General features: G+C 40.0%; 1 protein-coding gene across 1 annotated transcript in view; it reads left to right on the top strand.

Moving 5' to 3' along the window:
- LOC109400406 (polypyrimidine tract-binding protein 2) overlaps positions 1–19,996 on the top strand; it is a 1,522,650-nt gene that overhangs the window by 285,813 nt on the left and 1,216,841 nt on the right. The window lies entirely within an intron of this gene.

The raw sequence follows: 19,996 nt of genomic DNA, 5'->3' as shown, positions 1-19,996 counted from the left end.
GGTTTAGTGAAACTCATTAATTATGCTGAGGTGATGCTTTACAGCGGCAGCTAAATGTATGAACCGTTCGAGGAACGATAGAAACTTCTGCCTTGAACAGCGCAGCTGCTCATTCGCTATACGTCTGGGATGGTACATGCACATAGATGCCTTTGGAGCTACTAGTAGGAGATTTAGGTAGGTTAATGCAATAAAACGCACCTGCACCTTCACTTATTTGAGTTTAAAGATGCGTCTATTGAAATATTCCCAAAAACATTTAATTCTCATTAACCACTGGCTCTTCAACTACATACCCTCACCGTATAATTTTAGTTTTACAAATATGACCTCATATGTAATCTCACTTAAATTACAATGGAATCAAAACTAGTACATTTGAAGTTGTTGAAGAATGTCAACTTGAAGTTGTATAACTGTTGCCGCAAAATTGGAATTACTAATACTGCCAAATAAAATCGGATAAAATTGTGGACTTCGTATACAATTTAATCTGTTTATTGCACCTTATACAATTCTAACTAAATGTGTTCATTAATATAGCTTTAGACTAACATTACTTCTGGTTTGCTGAGACTCCTCCGGTAGCTGATCCGTTTCCCAGACTATCAACCGGTGCAAACAGGTGACCAACTTTTCTGGGCCCATTTTGATGAGTTCAGCTGCTTTGTTGATTTAATTTAGTTCGTTTCCGTTCTCCGCTATACTGGCGTCGTCGTTTCCTCCGTTGCCGTTGTTTCCCATGCCTACGTTCTCCACGCCATTCAGGTGCTGGCAGAAGTGCTGCTTCCACCTTCCGATCACCTCACGTCCGTCCGTCAAGAAGCCGCCATCCTTATTCCTGCACATTTCGGCTCGAGGCACGCAGCCGTTGCGGGATGCGTTGAGCTTCTGGTAGAACTTTTTTTTTTTAGGAACGGCACAGAGTTCCATTACTTTGCACTCCGCTTCTTCCAGGCGACGCATTTTCTCCCGAAAGAGGTGGGTATGCTGCTTTCGCTTCCTTTTGTAACGCTCCACGTTCTGTCGAGTCCCTTGCTGCAGCATTACCGCCCGCGCTGCGTTCTTCTCCTCCAAAACCGTTCTGCACTCTTCTTCAAACCATTCGTTCCGTCGATTCCGTCGTACGATGGTGCTGTCGGCTGCGTCGTTGATAGCTGCTTTTATTGTACTCCAGCAGTCTCTAGAGGGGCCTCATCGAGCTCGCCCTCGTCTGGCAACGCGGCCTCGAGATTCTGCGCGTATGTTGAGGCGACATCTAGTTGTTTAGGATTCCGTACATTGTTGATGACGGAGAGTTTTGGGCGCAGTTTGACCATCACCAGATAGTGGTCGGTGTCGATTTGGCGCCACGATAGGTCCTGACGTCGATAATGTCGGAGAAGTGCCGTCCATCAATCAGAACCTGATCGATTTGAGATTACGTCTGCTGTTGTGATCTCTAGGTGTAAAGATAAGGGAGGCTGTGTTGGAAAAAGGTGCTACGTATGGCCATGTTTTTGGAGGTGGCGCAATCAATGAGTCGTAGGCCGAACAGACGCTCAAGTTTGTATTGCTTATCCAGAGAAATCTTCCAACCTGGCGGAGTGAAGAAGACAAAGAAGACCTGTTCCGCAAACGTCAAACTGCTGCACACTTCAAAAAGTATGCACACAACCTTGAAACAAAAATAAATAGTTGAGAATCTAAATTATGTTTAATGGCGTACAGCTGCATACTAAAGTGCTAAAACTACACCTAATATAGTTTAGAAATAAGTTACATGTTGTGGCAGCAATTGCCATTACATAAACCATAAATAAAACAATTTTCTTTATTTTTGAATTTTATGGCAACCAAGTGAGTGAGAGCTTTTTAGCGTGAACCGAGCACTTTTGACGTTTGCGGAACGACTGCGGCGGTCGAAACCACCGCAACCCCGTTGGATTTTTTCTATTTTACCGCAGTAGAACATATGGGAGCTTTGAATTTTTGACATGTTTAAAGTCTGAACTATAGATAGTAGAGTAAACATAGATCCGCGGACACCGCTGACTAAAATGTTTCAAGCGTGTAAGTAGTAATTTTCAAGAGTGTGACGGTTGAATATGACGTCATGCGCTCCATTGATGTTGTCTAAACCGTGACGTCATGCTCGTTTGGATACAGATTTTGACAGTTCGTTAGGATACAACGGATTCATCAACACGGATCTATGTTTACTCTACTATCTATAGTCTGAACTGCCCTAGTCTGACATACAACGACGAACCTTGGAAGTGAACAATCCAACAACAAGCAGCCTTCGAACTTCTGAAGAAAATGATAATAACAGCTTCAGTCCTGCGTTATTTCGATGCCTCGAAATCGACTGTGATCCAGTGCGACAGTAGCAGCGTAGGACTAGGTGCTGTTCTTCTGCAAGAAGGGCAGCCAGTCGTCTACATGTCGAAGACCTTAGTGCTACTGAACGCAGACATGCACAGATAGAAAAGGAGACCTCAGCAATTCTGTTTGCATGTCGGAAATTTGAAACGTACATCCTGGGGCGTCCAATAACCGTTCAAACAGATCATCAACCGTTGATCAAAGTATTCCAGAAATCGCTGACGGAGGCACCATTGCGAATCCAGAGAATGCTTTTGGGCCTACAACGGTACAACATCACCATGCAATTTACTCCAGTGCAGTGAATCAAAATTCACCCATCGCGCAACAATAACGACAATGTCGCAACCTGAATTTGTTGCGACATTCTACCCATTGCGACATACGTTTGTCCCAACTTGAACAGAATAGGACAAAGATCGTGCACCACGAGTTAAGAGATTTTTAAGCCTTGCATTATGATTTTCGAGCGGTACCTTCGAGTCGGTAAACACTGCATCGATGCTGAAGATGTATCATCAAAAAGTTTCGATTTTGGGTTAGTAATAGTTGATTATTCACGAGTTGAAAAGTACGCAACAAATTCTGCTTCTATTTTGTCTGCAACAAAAAATTTCGAGATCATGTCATTATCTGTTACCAGTTGGGACAAAGAATAATCGCCGCGTCTTCTTTGTTGCTTGTTTCGTGCCTCTTTTGTCTGACAATTCTCTTCACTGCTCCAGTGAAAGGAGTTGCACCGATATGCTATCGCAGGTGGCAGTATAGAGCAACAATGAGTCCAGTAGAGAAATCTATGACATCTACGCTGCCGTTCTACGCATAGTTGTCCCATGTTATATGGGATATGGGCAGTACGGGATCGAGGCCATCAACGCCGTGGAGTATTTGCCCATTTCAGACGACAGATTAGAGCAAATTCGGAGGGCATCGTAAGAGGACCCGGATGTACAAGCCATTATCCAGTATATTATCAACGGGTGGCCAGCTAGGTGTTACGCGGTTCCGGACAATCTCAAGGTTTATTGAAAATACAAAGCCGAGCTCAGCACACACAATGGGTTGGTTTTGCGAAGCGATCGATTACCGATCCCATACTGTCTGCGAAGAGATATGCTGGAACGTCTTCACCCGTTCCACTCCAGTATTGAAGCAATCATTCAATTGGCGAAGGATACCGTATTTTGGCCGGGCATACTGATCCAGATTAAACAGCGCGTCCAGAGTTGCGCTGTCTGCATGAAATATTCGGCCAACCAGAAAGTGTCCATGGACTTGTGCAAATTTGAGTTCGAGAATCAGAAACGGATCTTCCTTGTCACGGTTTATCATTTTTCGGATAACACAGCAGCAGTGATCCAGGCGTGCAAACGGATTTTCGCTAGGTTCGGAATACCTCAAAAAGTGTCCAGTGATGGTGGTCCACAGTTCATGAGTCAGGATTTCAGCCATTTTGCTACAACGTGGGGATTCTCAAACACAGTGTTTCAGCTCCATTTTTCATCAACAGGCAAACGGCAAGGCCGAGTTTGCCGTAAAAATTGCCAAGCTGCTTTTGAAGAAATCGTGTGAGTCCAAACAAAACTTGTGGAAACTGCAATGGCGAAACACCTCTAACAAAATTGAATGTTCTCCAGTTCAACGTCTGTTCAACAGAAGAACTCGTTTCGATGTCCCAATGTCGGTATCAAAATACGCCCCGAACCTTAAAGAAGAAGGTGTTCGAGAGAAGATCGTGAAGTGCAGACAGCGAGCTAAGTCCTATTACGACCGAAAAATACGTCGGTTTCCGGATTGCGAGTTTGGACAACCAGTATTCGTAAAGATGAAACCTACAGATAAGGAATGGCAGCGGGGAACGGTTGTTGACCCAATAACCGATCGTTCTACCGTAGTGTCGACTTTGGTATGCGTGTGCGACCCCAATGTTATTCGGCAAACTTTCGGATAAAATTACAAGGTTAAATTCATTCATACATTGTTTTTCGACAGCATGCTTCTGAACTGAGATAACAGCAAATGAATGTTAATCTTTGTAAATGAATGGTCGCTACCTTGGTTAAAACACACAGTTTTATGACTTCTTTTATAAAAACCATTGATGAAATGTTTTATAGTATACTTGAAGACAATCATAAAGCCAGATTTTAAGAGTAAACAAAACTGTCCGATATGTTAACCTTCTGGCAATCATTTTAACCACAATAAAACAGTTTAAACTGAGACTCACTGAGACTTACAAACTGCTCAATAGAGTGGGTCATCGTTTATATGGAAAAATGAAAAATTCAATCGTATCCCATCAGATCAAAGTTTTTTTGATCCCATTTCAGGACCCAAATAAGTGTACAAAATTTGAGCACGATCGGTTATGTCTACGTTTTGCGCATCGCGTTTGAAGTTTGTATGGGGTTTTACATGGGAAAACACACTTTTTTGCATTTCGGCACCAACATTTCAAAAGGGCGTAACTGCATTTGGAAGTAATACCTTCTTTCAGAGCTGAAGGTCGTACTGCCTCCCTTACACTCAAACCACCGTGGTTGTCGGAAAGAGGAGAGTTTTTCCCATCTGGTACTTGTTGTGAAAAACATGGAAATCATAACACATGATCCACAGCTTTAAAAGAAGGTGATGATTCCAAAAGCAGTTACGCCCTTTTGAAATGTTGGTGTCGATTTCTCTCATAACAAGCTCGATTTTTTCTAAAAGCATGTAACCGATAAAGTAAAAACATTGCCTAGGGTGTCCTGAAAAACTTTGTCGAAGACCGCGAAGTGATCTGATGCTTATGAAAAAAGTTATAGCGTTGGCATTGCTTGGCGAAACAGCATGATTTTGTTGCTATTGTTATTCCTTTACATGTTAAAACATAAACACATGCATGCGGTTCGTTGGCTATAACTATTTTCACAAGCATCGGATCGCTTCGCGGTCTTCGACAAAGTTTTTCAGAACATCCTAGGCTATCATTTGATAGTATCGGTTAAAAAGTTTCAGACAAACTTTTTCAACTTATGGCAAAAATGCAAAAAAATATGTTTTCCCATGCAAAATGCCATACAAATTTCAATTGCAATGCGCAAAGTGTAGGCGCAACCAATCGTGCTCAAATTTTGCACAGATACTCAGGACCCGAAATGGAACCAAAAAAGCTTTGATCTGCGAAAACGGTTCCGATGACCCACACTACTGCTCAATCGACCCAGTGGCTAAACCAAGACTCCCGGATAACTAGCTCAGTAGCATGAGACCTCTAGAGCTGGGTCTACAGGGTCGGCATGCTACTGGGTAATTCGGAGAGGCTACGAGGAACAACGGGTGCAGAAACTATGGTATTTCTCTGGGCTATGACAGAGTGCGTGTGTATGGAGAAATAAAGGCATATTTATTGAAAGTTACTATGTTGGTTCTAATTGGTTTATTTGGGCTATGGCGGGTTGTGGTTGATGAAAATCGTTGGGTACGTACCGGTGTGCTGGCGAGCGCTCGCTGACGGCTGCTGACGGCAATGGCGGATGACGGTGTCAGTCCTTATGGTCCGGTAGGTTTCAGAATGGCGGATCTTTGAGTTTGGCTAGATTAGTGGAATGACGTATCCACGGATTTTAGGCCACTTTCGTGTCCTAGACTTAGCTACGGCGTCTTCCTTCTTTGGCTCGATCGACGGGCCACGGACGAGATTGTATTGGTCACGCCGAGAAGGGTCCTCTTTGGTGATTAGGGCTGTTAGCCCGAGGAGCTCTCTCACGGTCGGTGAGTGTGACCAGAGAGACTGGTCTTTTACTGTTAGGCGTAGACCGGTGAACCGATCTAGGCCGAATCGTGTGGACTGTGAGGGGCGATTCTGTGACAGTACCAAAATGGTAGTTCAAAAGGTCCTGTTGGAATGATCCGGAATAAAGGCACTGGCACTTAAGCACTATAATCGTTCACTGAACTTCTTACAAAAAGCCACTTTGAAATAAAACTCACTTGTGTCTCACACGAACGCCGCAATGAAAGTGATCATGGCGATCAGCTCAAGTCTTAAAATGCCCTCCAGTCCATGCCTTCCCATTGTTCCTTAATCGTTACTCCATGTTTCCTATCCTTGGTAGCAGCACCACCCATTATGCTAGCGGTTTGCCTGCTTGTACTGCCACAGTTGATTTTCACCCGCCACCCATTTTTGCCATAGTTTATTCAAATTACATTTAACATTTAGCTTACAACATATTTCTACTACCTAATACAGTTTACAATTTTAGTCTAACTCTAACCAATTCTATTTATTCCAAACACTTAACAAACAAACACTATAGTTTCCTCAGCAATACGCACAAATTAAAAATAATATTGGGATAATTGTAACTGAACGGTTACTAAACTCTCAACAGATGGCGATCCGTTCGATTAGGAACGACATCTGTTGGTGGAAAAGCAGAAACTACGAAACTACGCTTTCGTTTTATATTAGCTAATTATGATCGTCGCCATATTGAAGAATTAGCTGACGTGAATGGAAAATATTTATTTTTGCTCAAATATGCAACAAATTGATAATGTGCCGCCATTTCCATAACATGCTGACATAAATAAACTTTCTCAGCAAAGTTTTCGTGTGATTCGAGACAGTTTTACTAAATTAGTATATTAATTTATCTTATTCCAAGATGATAATATTCACCATTTTCGAAGCGCATCAATTTTATGTTTCTGCAACCCCAATATTCACGATAAAATTGAATGCGCATAAGCCTAGCAACAATGTACTACTAAATTATAACTTTGAAAAGATCGTTTTCTACGCGAATGATATCTCTTCCTGAACTTTACGTGCCATTGGTGAAGTTTCTCTGTTTCTTGAACTGTCATAATTTTTGTTGAAATAAATACAACAATCATCATAACCTCTTTTCGAGTATGGAAAATTTTACAACTAGGTTTTTAAACAGTTTTATTGCTATTCTTAGCACGGTTTGCAAAACCTCTTCGAGAGTGGTCCACTTAGCCGGAAGATGCTCTTAAAGAGGTCATCAAGAAGTTTTGAAGTATAAATCAGTTTTTTTGCGCGTTTTATAAAATTGATCATGAAGATCTCTTATAGAGCCGAACAAAACTTAAAATGTTACTTGGGATATTACCTTGAATTTTTAAATAAATAAATTCGAACCTACCTTGCTATCAATTATTTACAATCCCTATTTGAATAACTCCCAGCCCTATGACATGTATGTGAACATAAAACGAGAAAAAAACAATCCCCCCCTCCCTCCCCACAACTTGTCAGATCTGGACGAATATTTGAAAACGGCCTGTCTGCTTTGCGTAAACAAACATGTTTTTGTCTCTGTAGGGCCCATCTGCATCCACCCACGCACATCAACACCCTTATCAGAAAGAGTGTTCTTCAAGCTATCTGTTAAGGGTGTTGATGTGCGTGGGTGGATGCAGATGGGTCCTGCAGAGACAGAAACATGTTTGTTTACAAAAAGCAGATAGGCCCTTTTCAAATGTTCGTCCAGAGATGAGGTCAGTTTCGCGTACCTACTTGCGAATAGGCCTTTTCATTTGACGTCTAAAATCAGCTGATTTTTCGGGCCTTTGACAGTTCTCCTATGAGAATGACAGTTTAGCGTTTGCGCCTTTGTTCGGCGGTTGTAAACAGTGGCATACACGGACCTGTCAGCTGAAAAGGCCTATCGCAGATGTCGCTACTGTACGTAAACAACGGGTTCATCATTCACTGACGCAACAATTTTTGTCCATGTGAAAACATCTTTTTGTTTCGTGGATGTCAACAAGAGGCTAGCGTTTCGTATCAAAAGAACGTATTCAACAGAAGCGCAAAAAATAAGTGTTAATTAAATTCAAATCATTTTGATTTGATGCTGTAAGAAATGTAACTAAAGCACTTGTTTAAACGGTATTGCATATTAATTTGTAACTGCGCATGCTAGATTAAACCGAGCATCAAACTAAAAAAACATCTGATTTTGGGTTTGCCACCAGATATGCAGCTGTAAAATGTTAGCATAAGTAGAAATTTATTACTTGCATGTGCATTAGGCTGTGGCTTATTTTTCAAAACTTGTTGAAACCTGGAATTCGTAAGCTCTTTTGGATTCAAATGACACAAAAAGAAAAACCTCCGAGTTTAAGCCAAAAATATTGAGATTCAGAGGTCGCGCAATCGCTTCAAATTTGAATTTTCGAGTAATAAAAAGGTGTTTTCACTTCAAGTGCCATAACTTTCTCAATTTTCAACCGATTTTCAATCTTTTTTTTATGAATTTCTCATAAAAATTAATCGTAGAACATCATTTTTTTCCAAAGTTACGCAAAATATGAGTTTTTGAAGATTTAACTTTTTTTTTCTTCTTTTTACAATAATTTCCTATAACATTTTAACCGTTTGACCAATTTTAATTTTTTTTAGCTTGCTTTTGTAGATAATTTTGTTGCCTGAGAGTGCTGTGAATAAACTGTACCTTTAAAAAATCGTTTCAAAATAGATAAATACCAAAAAACCGTTCAAAAACACGTATTTTATTGGAAAAATCAGATTTTTGGCAAAATTTTAATTGTTTTCATGCTTAGTTTCGGGCTCAAAGTGAAAAATTCATTCTCAATAATCATATGGAAGCCTTAAACTTCAGTTTTTGAAGTGTTCTGTATCAAAAAATATTTTCATGTTCGAAGTGCGAGAAAAAAAATTGAAAAAAAAAATCTTCCAATGTGTTTCATATCCCTAAATATGATGCTAAGTATCCGGTTTTGAGTAAAATATTGCAAATGATCGCCAAAAACTCCAATTTTGCATGAAAAAATCAAGTTTCAAGGCATGATTTGGCAGTTTTTGGTGAAAAGTATCATAAAAATTACTACTTTGATGAAAAGTTTGTTTGGGACAAAGATAGGCAACAAAAATATCTATAAAAGCAAGCTAAAAAAATTAAAATTGGTCAAACGGTTAAAAAGTTATAGGACTCTAAAGTCAAAATTTTTTGTAAAAAGAAGAAAAAAATAAGTTAAATCTTCAGAAACTCATATTTTGCGTGACTTTGGGAAAAAAGATGTTCTATGAGTTCATTCGAAATTTAATTTGTAAGAAATTCATAAAAAAGATTGAAAATCGGTTGAAAGTTGAGAAAGTTATGGCACTTGAAGTGAAAACACCTTTTTATTACTCGAAAATTCAACTTTGAAGCGATTGTGCGACCTCTAAATCTCAATATTTTTGGTTTAAACTCGGAGGTTTCTCTTTTTGTGTCATTTGAATCCAAAAGAGATTACGAATTCCAGGTTTCAACAACTTTTGAAAAATAAGCCGCAGCCTAATGTGCATGATAACCGCACCAGAACAAAACATGCGTTTCTGATTAATAGTATGAAAGTCGACTATTTTGCCTGCACCCGTTTTATAAATATAATTTTCACTTATACATAGTTAACATTCAAACTGCATTTAAATTGCATTTTCCTGCGCCAGAGAAGCAGAAACAACACATTAAGATTCTTGTTTAATATTTTAATATGTTTTGTGCAGTTTTATATTCTTGGTTTTCGCCATTTTCAAATTTTCAAATGTTTGAATGCGACAGTACCACCCGGACCAAAATTTTTTAGGTACGCTGAAGCATTTTTCTTGAAAGTTTTTCGAATTTTTTGCCGAAAAACTTTGTATAAGACCGCAAAGTGATCCGACGCATGTGGCAAGAGTTGGAATGTATTTCCTATCAAAAACTGAGATTTTATTATTGATGTTATTCCTTGTATAAACAAATGATGGTCTGCATTGAAAGTTTTACTAGCAATTGATCTCTGATTTGTTGCAAATTATTCATTTGACCTATCATTGATCGGCCCTCACGAAAATCAGCTATATATTTATGGAAGCCCATGAGTAATCATACCCATGATTTTTTTTTCTAAATTAAACTTTTTCAATTGTTTCATGAACAGTTTTCCATGTTTGATGATAATTGATAGTTTGACTATTATTGCGCAGTTCCCACCCCACTGGACCCCTTTCGCAGTTAGTATAAGTGCGGGATCGTGAATAAAACTGCGATTTTGCATCGAATCGTTTCGGTGTCTTCTGCGCACTTATTCAGCACCTTGTAATGCATAAGTGCGCAGAAGACACCGACACGATTCGATGCAAAATCGCAGTTTTATTCACGATCCCGCACTTATACTAACTGCGAAAGGGGTCCAGTGGGGTGGGACATGCGCAATATTTTATGATTTTTTTTATTTTAGCATAAGGTTGCATTCAGCAATGTCATGCTGTACCCGAAAATATCCATGCTAATGTAGTTTGCAAATAATTATCTACCACCGACCCTTGTTGGATATACTCAACGACTAACTGCCACCAAACAGATATGAGGAGGTATAAAGCCGAAAAATATCCCGAAAAGAGAAACTTTTCTCCGATGTTTTGTGTTGCGAAAACAAAAAGGCCCTACGAGTCGAGAACAATGTTTATTTGTTGTATCTAAATACATCATGTGTTACTTTGTGAGATGTGTTGGGTAGAATTCTCCGCGCGAACCGCAACAGATGTTCACTATACACTTCACATTGAGATGCTACCTGTGGCTAATATGGTGTTTCCTGTAATACTAATTCCACCTTTTCGGTAAGTTTCATCCTTTGGTTCAATTACTTATTCCATTCAAAATTTCGATGAACTCTCATTAAACTAGAAATGAAGCAAATCGCATTGTCTTCAACTTTCGTCGAAAAATTAGCATAGAATAACTAATTTGAGAAATTAAACGCCATCCGAGTTTCCAGTTTTAACCGTTTTCCCCGAAGGGCCGGCAATTTTCCATTCCCTTACACCTTGTCAGGTTTTAAACATGACGGATTTCCAGAGTGGCTTCCACCTCAAGTAAACACGTAAGATGAAAGTGAATTTTTAAAATCCGTGCTCCGAGGGTTTACAGCTGCTTGTCGCTGTAAATTATTAGAATGTGATGAGCACTGAGCAGCTCCATTGGTTGCGTTGATGACGGTGCGCGGTGGTGAAGGTGATGGCTTGCCAAAGCTTTCCCTGGCTTTATTTACCCATTCGTAACAGCGCAGCGTGTGTAAAGTCTTTCCTACCAGCTCATCATCATACCATCTCGAGAAGGTGCTAATTACATTCCAAATAAATCGCACTTCGTCCTTCGGAGACTGTGCGGGCGTTGAGTACCCTTCCGATCCGAGGACGATTCCTGATGCCTCTCGACTGACTCGGGAGAGTGGCACTTGGGCTAATGTTGTATCTTTCCTAAAGCAAAGTGGTGGCTAATTAATCATTCATGAACTTGTGGAGTTTGGTGATGGTGTAGCACTTTCTGGGGTGCTGATGGAGTACTGGTCGTCAAAACTGTTGGATTTGTAGCTTCACCTGGAAACGAAAATGATTTTGACGCACAAAGTAACTGCTAAATTAAAGAAATGCAATACACTATGAAATTGAACATTTTTTTTCTAAAGTATGCAACTTACGAAATATGTAGTTTCAATCTAAAAAGTTCTTAACATTTAAGACAATCTGCAATTTAAACTATTCTCTACTTTTGAAGGATGATTTTTGTTCTTTTGCACATTCAGTATATGGATAGAAGTTCAGCAGGTGAGCAATCGCATCCATAGATTGGAATTTTCCAATTAATTTACTTACCTGTTGCTTTCTTTATGTGCACCACCAAGCATTTCAGAAACAAGATAAAATAAGCATTTTAGATGCTGCATTTCTTGAATATGATTGAACATTTCCAAATAATATCAACGGATTCGATTACTCGGGGAGTTGATATCCGGCGGTTCGGGATTCGTTGTCCGGCTTTGATCGGAAATTGCTCCAGAATCAGAAGATTCTGCTGTAATTTCTGTCAGGGATTCTTCTTGAAATGACCCGAAAAATTTTCCAGGAGTTTATTCGACGATGATGACGATGGGATTCCTGTGAGTGTTTCTTAAGGGAAATCTTCTATGCAGTCTTTTGAAACTCCTCAGTAGTACTGTTAAGATTGCCCAATGGATACTTTATTAGATTTTTCCAAGAATGTTTCATTAATCTACTTGATTGTCTCTCACAGCACCATGAAAACCTTCTTTTGTGATTCCTCAAGGAGCACTTTCTAAGATTCCTTCCGAGGATCTTGATGGAATTCACCCAAAGGATTCTTCTTCAATTGCGTTTCTACGGGAATTCGCGCAGGAGTTGCTTGGAGAATCCCTCGTTCGGTTTTCTGAGATTCTTTCAGGAGTTTTTCCTTTCATTCTCGTAAAAACGTCCCTTATGTTTCCTTAATCCTCCATAGGTTTTAGGATTTTCGCACCATGGCGTATTGAACATTCAGCGTGCCTGTCTGGGTCATATTTTCGGAAATCTACCAGGAGTTTCCCAGAAGTACCATATGCGGATCATAGGAGATCATATGGGTCCTTATGCCGGTGTCCGGCTATTTGGCTGAATGCCGTTTGGCCGAATCGTGATCAAAAGAATTCAGAAGTTAAGTTTTTGACATTCTAACTACCAATATGATCTTCAAAAATATTTCCTACTTTTAAAAATAGGGTATTCTTTCTAGTATTGACTAGACGTTTCAACTTGCCCCGGTGTACTTCCCTTACTTACCGATCAGGCTAAGGCCGGGGTGGCCTCTGCTGTACATAGTAGCCGTCTCCATTCCACTCGGTCCATGGCTGTTTGTCTCCAGTTCCGCACGCTGCGTAGGGTCCGCAGATCGTCCTCCACTTGGTCGACCCACCTAGTTCGCTGTGCTCCACGTCTTCTTGTACCGGTCGGATGACTTTCGAGAACCATTTTTGTCGGGTTGCTATCCGACATCCTGATGACGTGACCCGCCCACCGTAGCCTCCCGATTTTCGCGGTATGGACGATGGTTGGTTCTCTCAGCAGCTGGTTGAGTCAGCAGCTGATGAAGCTCTTGGTTCATTCGCCTTCTCCAAGTCCCGTCTTCCATCTGTACTCCGCCGTAGATGGTACGTAACACCTTCCGTTTGAAAACTCCAAGGGCACGTTGGTCTTCTGCACGTAGAGTCCATGTTTCGTGCCCATAGAGGACGACCGGTCTAATCAGCGTGGATAGTTAACTTCGTGTTACGGCGAACTTTATTCGATCGTAGGTTCTGCGGAGTCCAAAGTAAGCACGATTTCCTGCCACAATGCGCCTCTGAATTTCTCTGCTGGTGTCGGTCACCAGTGAGCCCAAGTACACGAATTCTTCAACCGCCCCGATTTCATCACCGTCGATATAAATGCGGGGTGGCGGGCGCGGTGATTCCTTCCTGGAACCCTTTGCCATTATGTACTTAGTCTTTGTTGGGGAATGGTCCTTCACCGGGAATCCTTCGATAGCCGAGCAGAGGAAAAGCGGTTCCAAACCCCAACACGAATCCATCCAAAAAGGGGGGAGGGGGTATCTTGGTCCATCGCAATGGATAATCCATGTCCTTCGGAACTTGGTTCTTCCTTTTGCACATATAACGACACTCGCGGTTCCATGCAAACTACATTTATTTTACATTACCAATAACATACAATTTACATTTATTTACACAAACGAATATACATTTAACACATTAAAATATTGTCCTACTCCATCTAACCCCGACCGTTGGCTAGTGGATACTAAAGATAAACCTATTCTAGTGAGCCTAAGGCTTTGTCGATCAAGTGATCATCTTGAAACCTATCCCAATAATTGAGAGCCTGTAATGAGGTCCTTATCTAGCACTTGTGTATAGTGTGTATCTCTCTTACAGTGGTTCAGGGTTGTAGTCAGTGGGTGACGTTACTCCCGAACATCCTCACCCACCCAGAAATTAAGGAATTTCTGAAAAATTATCCAATCCTTCCAGGAGTTCATCGCACTCGTTGTTTGTTTGTGGACTGTAGATGTTCCGTGGTCGAAAATGCTTCGGCTTGACTGTGAGCTCTCACCCACCATCGAAAATTGCTCGTATCCAAACAGGTCCAATGCGTCCGTTGATCCATTGAAATCGCCAACCCGTTGTTAACGACCCATCCAGTGTTCATGTTATTTTGTAGCGTGTCAAGCCAACCCAATTGCTGACCCAACGGTTGTTTTACTGAAGCACCTTGCTCCGAGTGGATTCCAGTGGAGCCCTTTGCTCCGGAGTATCCGTCCCTTGACAAACACGTTCCTTGGGTTTAGTTAGAAAATCGGTGTGCCAACCATATTTCCTATATTGTGCCTGCTTCGTCTCCTACACGACACAGTTCCGAGTGGGTTGTAACTTCCTGCACAGATACCTCGTTTTCCTGAGAGAGTACTGCCACTTGGAGCCCGTGCTCCGAAATGTGCTGCCCCATGACAGCATGATCCTCGAGTTCCTCTGTTTTAACGGAAATCGGTGTTCCAACCGAACTCCTAGCTATGTCTACTCTTGTAGAACATATTTTTTGGTTTGGTTCCCATTCCGTGGAGCCCTTGCTCCGTCCGTCGGAAGAAAATGGGATGAGAAATGATGTTCCAATCAGTTTTCTCTATTACGCCTGTCTCGTCTCCTACAGGGCATAATTCCAAATGGATCCATAAAATTAGGTTTTCCAAAATCTCGTGATGCGTGGGTGTGTTTTGGACCAGTCTAAATAAAACTTTCGATGCCTTCCATACCGTGAAGCGCCTGCATCTCGCATACAGTGCAGTAGAGTCGAGTTGAATTTGTGTGGGATGAAGTCTATCGTGATCTAACCCCGTTTGTAGCTCCTGCATTTCTTCCTCATAGTGTTGGTGTGCCTAAATATTGATTCGCTACTGATTCGTTGGGGGTAGTGAAACTAAGTCTGCTACGTAGTGTTGCATCCACCTCCTATCTGTGTATGTTCATCCTCACATTATACCAACACTGGAGCTCGATTAGAATAGGTCGTATGTGCTTTCGTCGATATAAAATTCGATCAGTTGGATTCGTTTATTGAAGCGAAAGCTGTTGAAATTAAACAAAACTTATACATACCGCCGATCCCTTACAAAACAGGCTTTCCGTTCAATCACTAAAAGTCCTCGAAAAATAATTGATATTGCTACAATAACTAAAATAAACTGATCGATTTTTATATCGAAGAAAGCACATACGACCTATTCAAATCGAGCTCTAGAACAGATTGCCTGCTTACTACCACTAGTCAACAATAACCGATTGTTTACAAACGTTCGTCATTGTGTTCGATTCGCCTGCATCAGTGTTGTTCCTATTCGTTGGGCACGTGTGGTGACGTCACTGCCAATGTCGCGTCGGGCCTCTCTCGTATCCGTCTCTTCCAACCGATCATCACTCGATGCTCGACATGGTAGCAGTGTTGTTGTGTAGTCCAATACCAATAATAGGTGAAAGGTTGTGGTGTAGTGAAGCAGAGATACGACTAACTTCGGCAGACATATACTGCCAATATTACTGACCTGGACGAAAGGTCGGTCCGACCTATACCGAAGCTGCCGTTGTATGGTGATATCGTCTAACCGTGGATGTTGATATTCTCGTAGATGACGTAGCCCTCGATGTCGATTTGTAGTAGGGTCGATCAGTCGTAATTTGATTGCGTATCGTTGATAACCGATCGTGCCGTGTTGTTGCCGTATACCACCGAGCCCGTGTCGAAATCGTAGTTCGTTTGCAGTAATGGTGTACGGTTTTGATGTTGACTCAGGTGATAATTTCATTGTTGTTCCGGCAGAGCATCCACCAAGGTATCAACCTGTTGACCCTGGATGTCTGCCAATCCAAGTACGTCCGTAGTTATCCGGTTATTAGGGGGGGTTATTAGTCTCAACAGACATAACTAGAAGTATTTGCAAGTAGCGTTTTTTTAAACCTCCTATGTGAACTCCGTTGTATTATTATATATCTAAGATTGAGGTGCTACCAAACTTCATAAACGCTAAGAAGGTACAAATCTCAGACTGGGAAAAGAAGTTACTGCCAAACAAAGAAGGATATCTGTTCCTATCGACAAACAAAGGAATCATGTCTCATCGAGCAGCTCAAAGAAATCAACTAGGAGGAGAAACACTGGGATTCGCCTACTAGTCACCAAATATGTATCGCATCGAGTCAAGAATTCAACATAGGTACTGGTGAGTCACATTGATAGATGGAAGTCGAACGGACTGATCCATCGAGGGATCATCAGATGAACTAAGCAGCTAGATAAAAGATGTAGATACTTTAGTTAGGGCATATCAGGTAAATTCTTCCAGTAGTGTTGCCCAAAAAAAAAATCAAATTTACGGTGATAAGGAGGAAAATAAAAGGAGAAGCTAAAACGGCTCTGGTTAATTCGGATGTGAACTTCAATAGGAATCTAATAAAAAAAAACATTCCTAACATATTATGGCGAGAAAAGGGATCTTACCACCTTGGATTACCAATTACTGAATATCACACAAGGAGGACGAAATTTGCAGGAAATTTGCCACGTAGGACTGCTGTGTAAGCAGTTTTAAGTTATAAAAGGGGCTCAAGCCACGCGGCTCGGCCTCTTTCTCTCCATGGTATCGGTAGTGTGCAGGCAGTGTGCAGATTAATTTACATAGTGCTTTGATAGTTCGATTATAGATTAGTTTAATATAGTGTGTGTAAGACTATTGTAAAACTTTTTAAAAACTCACTATTGATGACAAAATCCTTTTCTCAGTTATTAACAGCTAATCGAGTCGGAGTAATGTTCCTATATAAATAACAGAATGCATAACGCAGAAACACTGTGGAAAAATCTCAGTTCAAAGATCGTTGAACAGCAGAATGTTTCGAATGAACTAATTGAGACCATGTATAGGATAGAAATTGAACAGCGGCTCATACCAAGGCAGTCTAATCAGAAGCACACGACGGTACCGAAGAATAAAAACAACAGTGTCGGCATTGTAGCCAAATAAAACGTAGAACGACCTCGCTGATTGCAAAGGGATGTATTGCTGGCCCAGCGGTCGAACAGCAACAAAATTCCACTAAGAAACACAAATACGGGCCCCAGCAGCGGCCAAATGGAGCAGACCACTCATCATCACCAAAGCAAAGGATGCCTAGACCTAGACGAAGTGCTGAACGTCATCAGTGTAGCTTCACCGGGACCCGCCACCTACGGAGGTAAATGTTTCGGTAAAAAAAAAAAAAAACAGAATGCCTGAAACAGAAACTCCATAGGGAAATCTCAGTTCAAAGATCGTTGAACAACAAAATGTTTCAAATGACATAATTGAGGCCATGTACAGGAAACAAATGGAAGAGTCTCCTCTCCTATCGAGAAAAATTCTCATCAGTCCATCGAAGAAACCATCGTGGAAACCGTTCGTCGGATAGCCCAGAGACAACGTAAAGGGGAAGTATCTGCGTAATTGACAGGTGTTGAGAAGAATACTTCAACAGCTTCGGCAAAATAAAATGTGAGACGTTGTTTCTTGTTTCCATTCAAAGATACTACCAGAAAAACAATGCCATCATACATCATCAAGAACCTAGCAAAACAGTAGCAAAACTACAAAGATCACTGGCAAGCGATAAACAGTTTCATAGACGAAAATGGACTTGCTGCCTTCATAGCAGGTCTGAAGGAATCCTACTTCGACTGTGAGGGAGGTTGAGCACTTCCTCACATTATGGTGGCTTCAGAGAGGATAATAAATGTGGGTTGCCTTTACTGGAAAACGAAACACACCAGACATATTAATATCTCTAGGCAATGAAGAAGTAGAAAAGTGTGAAATCATAAGAGATTTAGGAGTTATATTAGATACCAAGCTATCATTTATCGACCATTATAACACAATCATTAGCAGAGCAAATAACATGCTTGGATTTATCAAGCGTTTCAGCTACAATGTTCATGATCCATACACGATAAAAACTTTATACATTGCATATGTGAGATCAATACTGGAATATTGTAGCATAGTTTGGTCACCATATTTCATCACACATGAGGAACGAATAGAATCTGTACAAAAGCAATTCTTATTGTTTGCACTCCGTAAATTAGGCTGGACAAGATTTCCTCCTCCTTCATACAAAGCCCGTTGTATGTTAATCAACATACAAACATTGAAAGAGCGCCGAGAATTTGCGATGATTTCGTTCATTAATGATTTAGTTTCTCATCGAATAGATTCAGCTGAACTGTTATCCAAACTCAATTTTTACATACCATCTCGACCATTACGAAACCGAAATATTTTCATTGCCAACAATCATCGCACAAACTATGCCAAATTTGGTCCTTTAAATCGAATGATGGTTTCTTTCAATAAACATTCTGAGGCTATTGACTTTACATTAACAAAAGATAAATTAAGAAAATATTTCAATGCTATCCGATAAACACGAAACGCAAAAGTAGCTCTAAATAGTTGATTTAAGTGAATACTCTATGATATATATTATGTATTTCTAAATTTAAGACAAATTATGTAACATTCATTGTAACAAACTGGTCTACTCATAAATAAAATAGTCACTATGAGCTGGTTTAGTAGTGACGAAATTGTCACAACCAGTACCGCCGCACCAGTAGCATATACAGGTATTGAACAAATTTTGATTGCAGTGTCAGTGCTAATAATCGCTGCATTTATCGTCATATATTTCGTTACGAAAATGTGCAACAAAATAATAACGAACAGAGTGTCAACCACCGCGCGAAGAGAAATTAAAATAAACCGTCTGAACAACGGCACCACCCGGGTAGAGGCGAAGATCAAACCAAGGACAAAATAATAACAAATTTTGCCATCATATCTCATTTTATCATTCTTATGTTATTTATGGATAACACTAATAACTCGCTAAGAACAAAAAATATAATCATTGCAAAATTTGTTATTTCTGAGTTATTATTGTATAACAATGAATAACTGAATAATAACAAAATATGCAATCATAGCAAAATAAGTTATTCTGAGCATCCTAAGTAAAATAATATCCTAATTGCATATTTTGCAATCATGACTTGTTTTGTTATTGATGAGTTATTTAGTATTTATTTTATTTTAAAAATAATATTGATGAAGGGCCAATTTTGTTATTGGTTTGTTAGGAATAAAAGCTAAAAGAATAAAACAATAATAACTCACTTTGTTCCAGAAAAAAAGTAAATAATTACTTATTTTGTTAATATAAGATCAAACCAAGAACAAAACATTTCAAGTTTCTGTTTACAGTTTTTTTTTTCAATCATAAAAACAAAATTTACAATTATGATGATCTTATTTGAAATAACTTATTGTGTTATTATTTTGTTCTCAATAACTAATAATAACTTATTCAGTTATTCTCCATTTTGAAATATTTTGTCCTTGGTTTGTTCTTATAAGGACAAAATTAGTTATTATTGAGTTATTTTCCGGTACAAAGTCAGTTATTATTTTTGTTCTTTTAGCTCTTATTCCCAACAAACCAATAACAAAATTTCAGCTATTCATTTTTAATGGCAAAATTTGATCTTCGTTAGTTATTTTCTTCTACCCGGGCACGCGTGTATAAATCGAACATTTTCACGGTGAATCAAAATAAAGGCATCAACCCGCCTAAAAGTGGTAAACAGTGTTCAAATCAAAGTGAAACAACGATGAACGATATGACAACCAAGTCAAAAGGAAGG

The sequence above is a fragment of the Aedes albopictus genome, chromosome 1 (assembly GCF_035046485.1).
Source record: "Aedes albopictus strain Foshan chromosome 1, AalbF5, whole genome shotgun sequence".
Lineage (NCBI taxonomy): Eukaryota > Metazoa > Arthropoda > Insecta > Diptera > Culicidae > Aedes > Aedes albopictus.
Note: the sequence above shows the minus strand (reverse complement) of the source record. Positions and strands in the feature narration are given on the sequence as shown.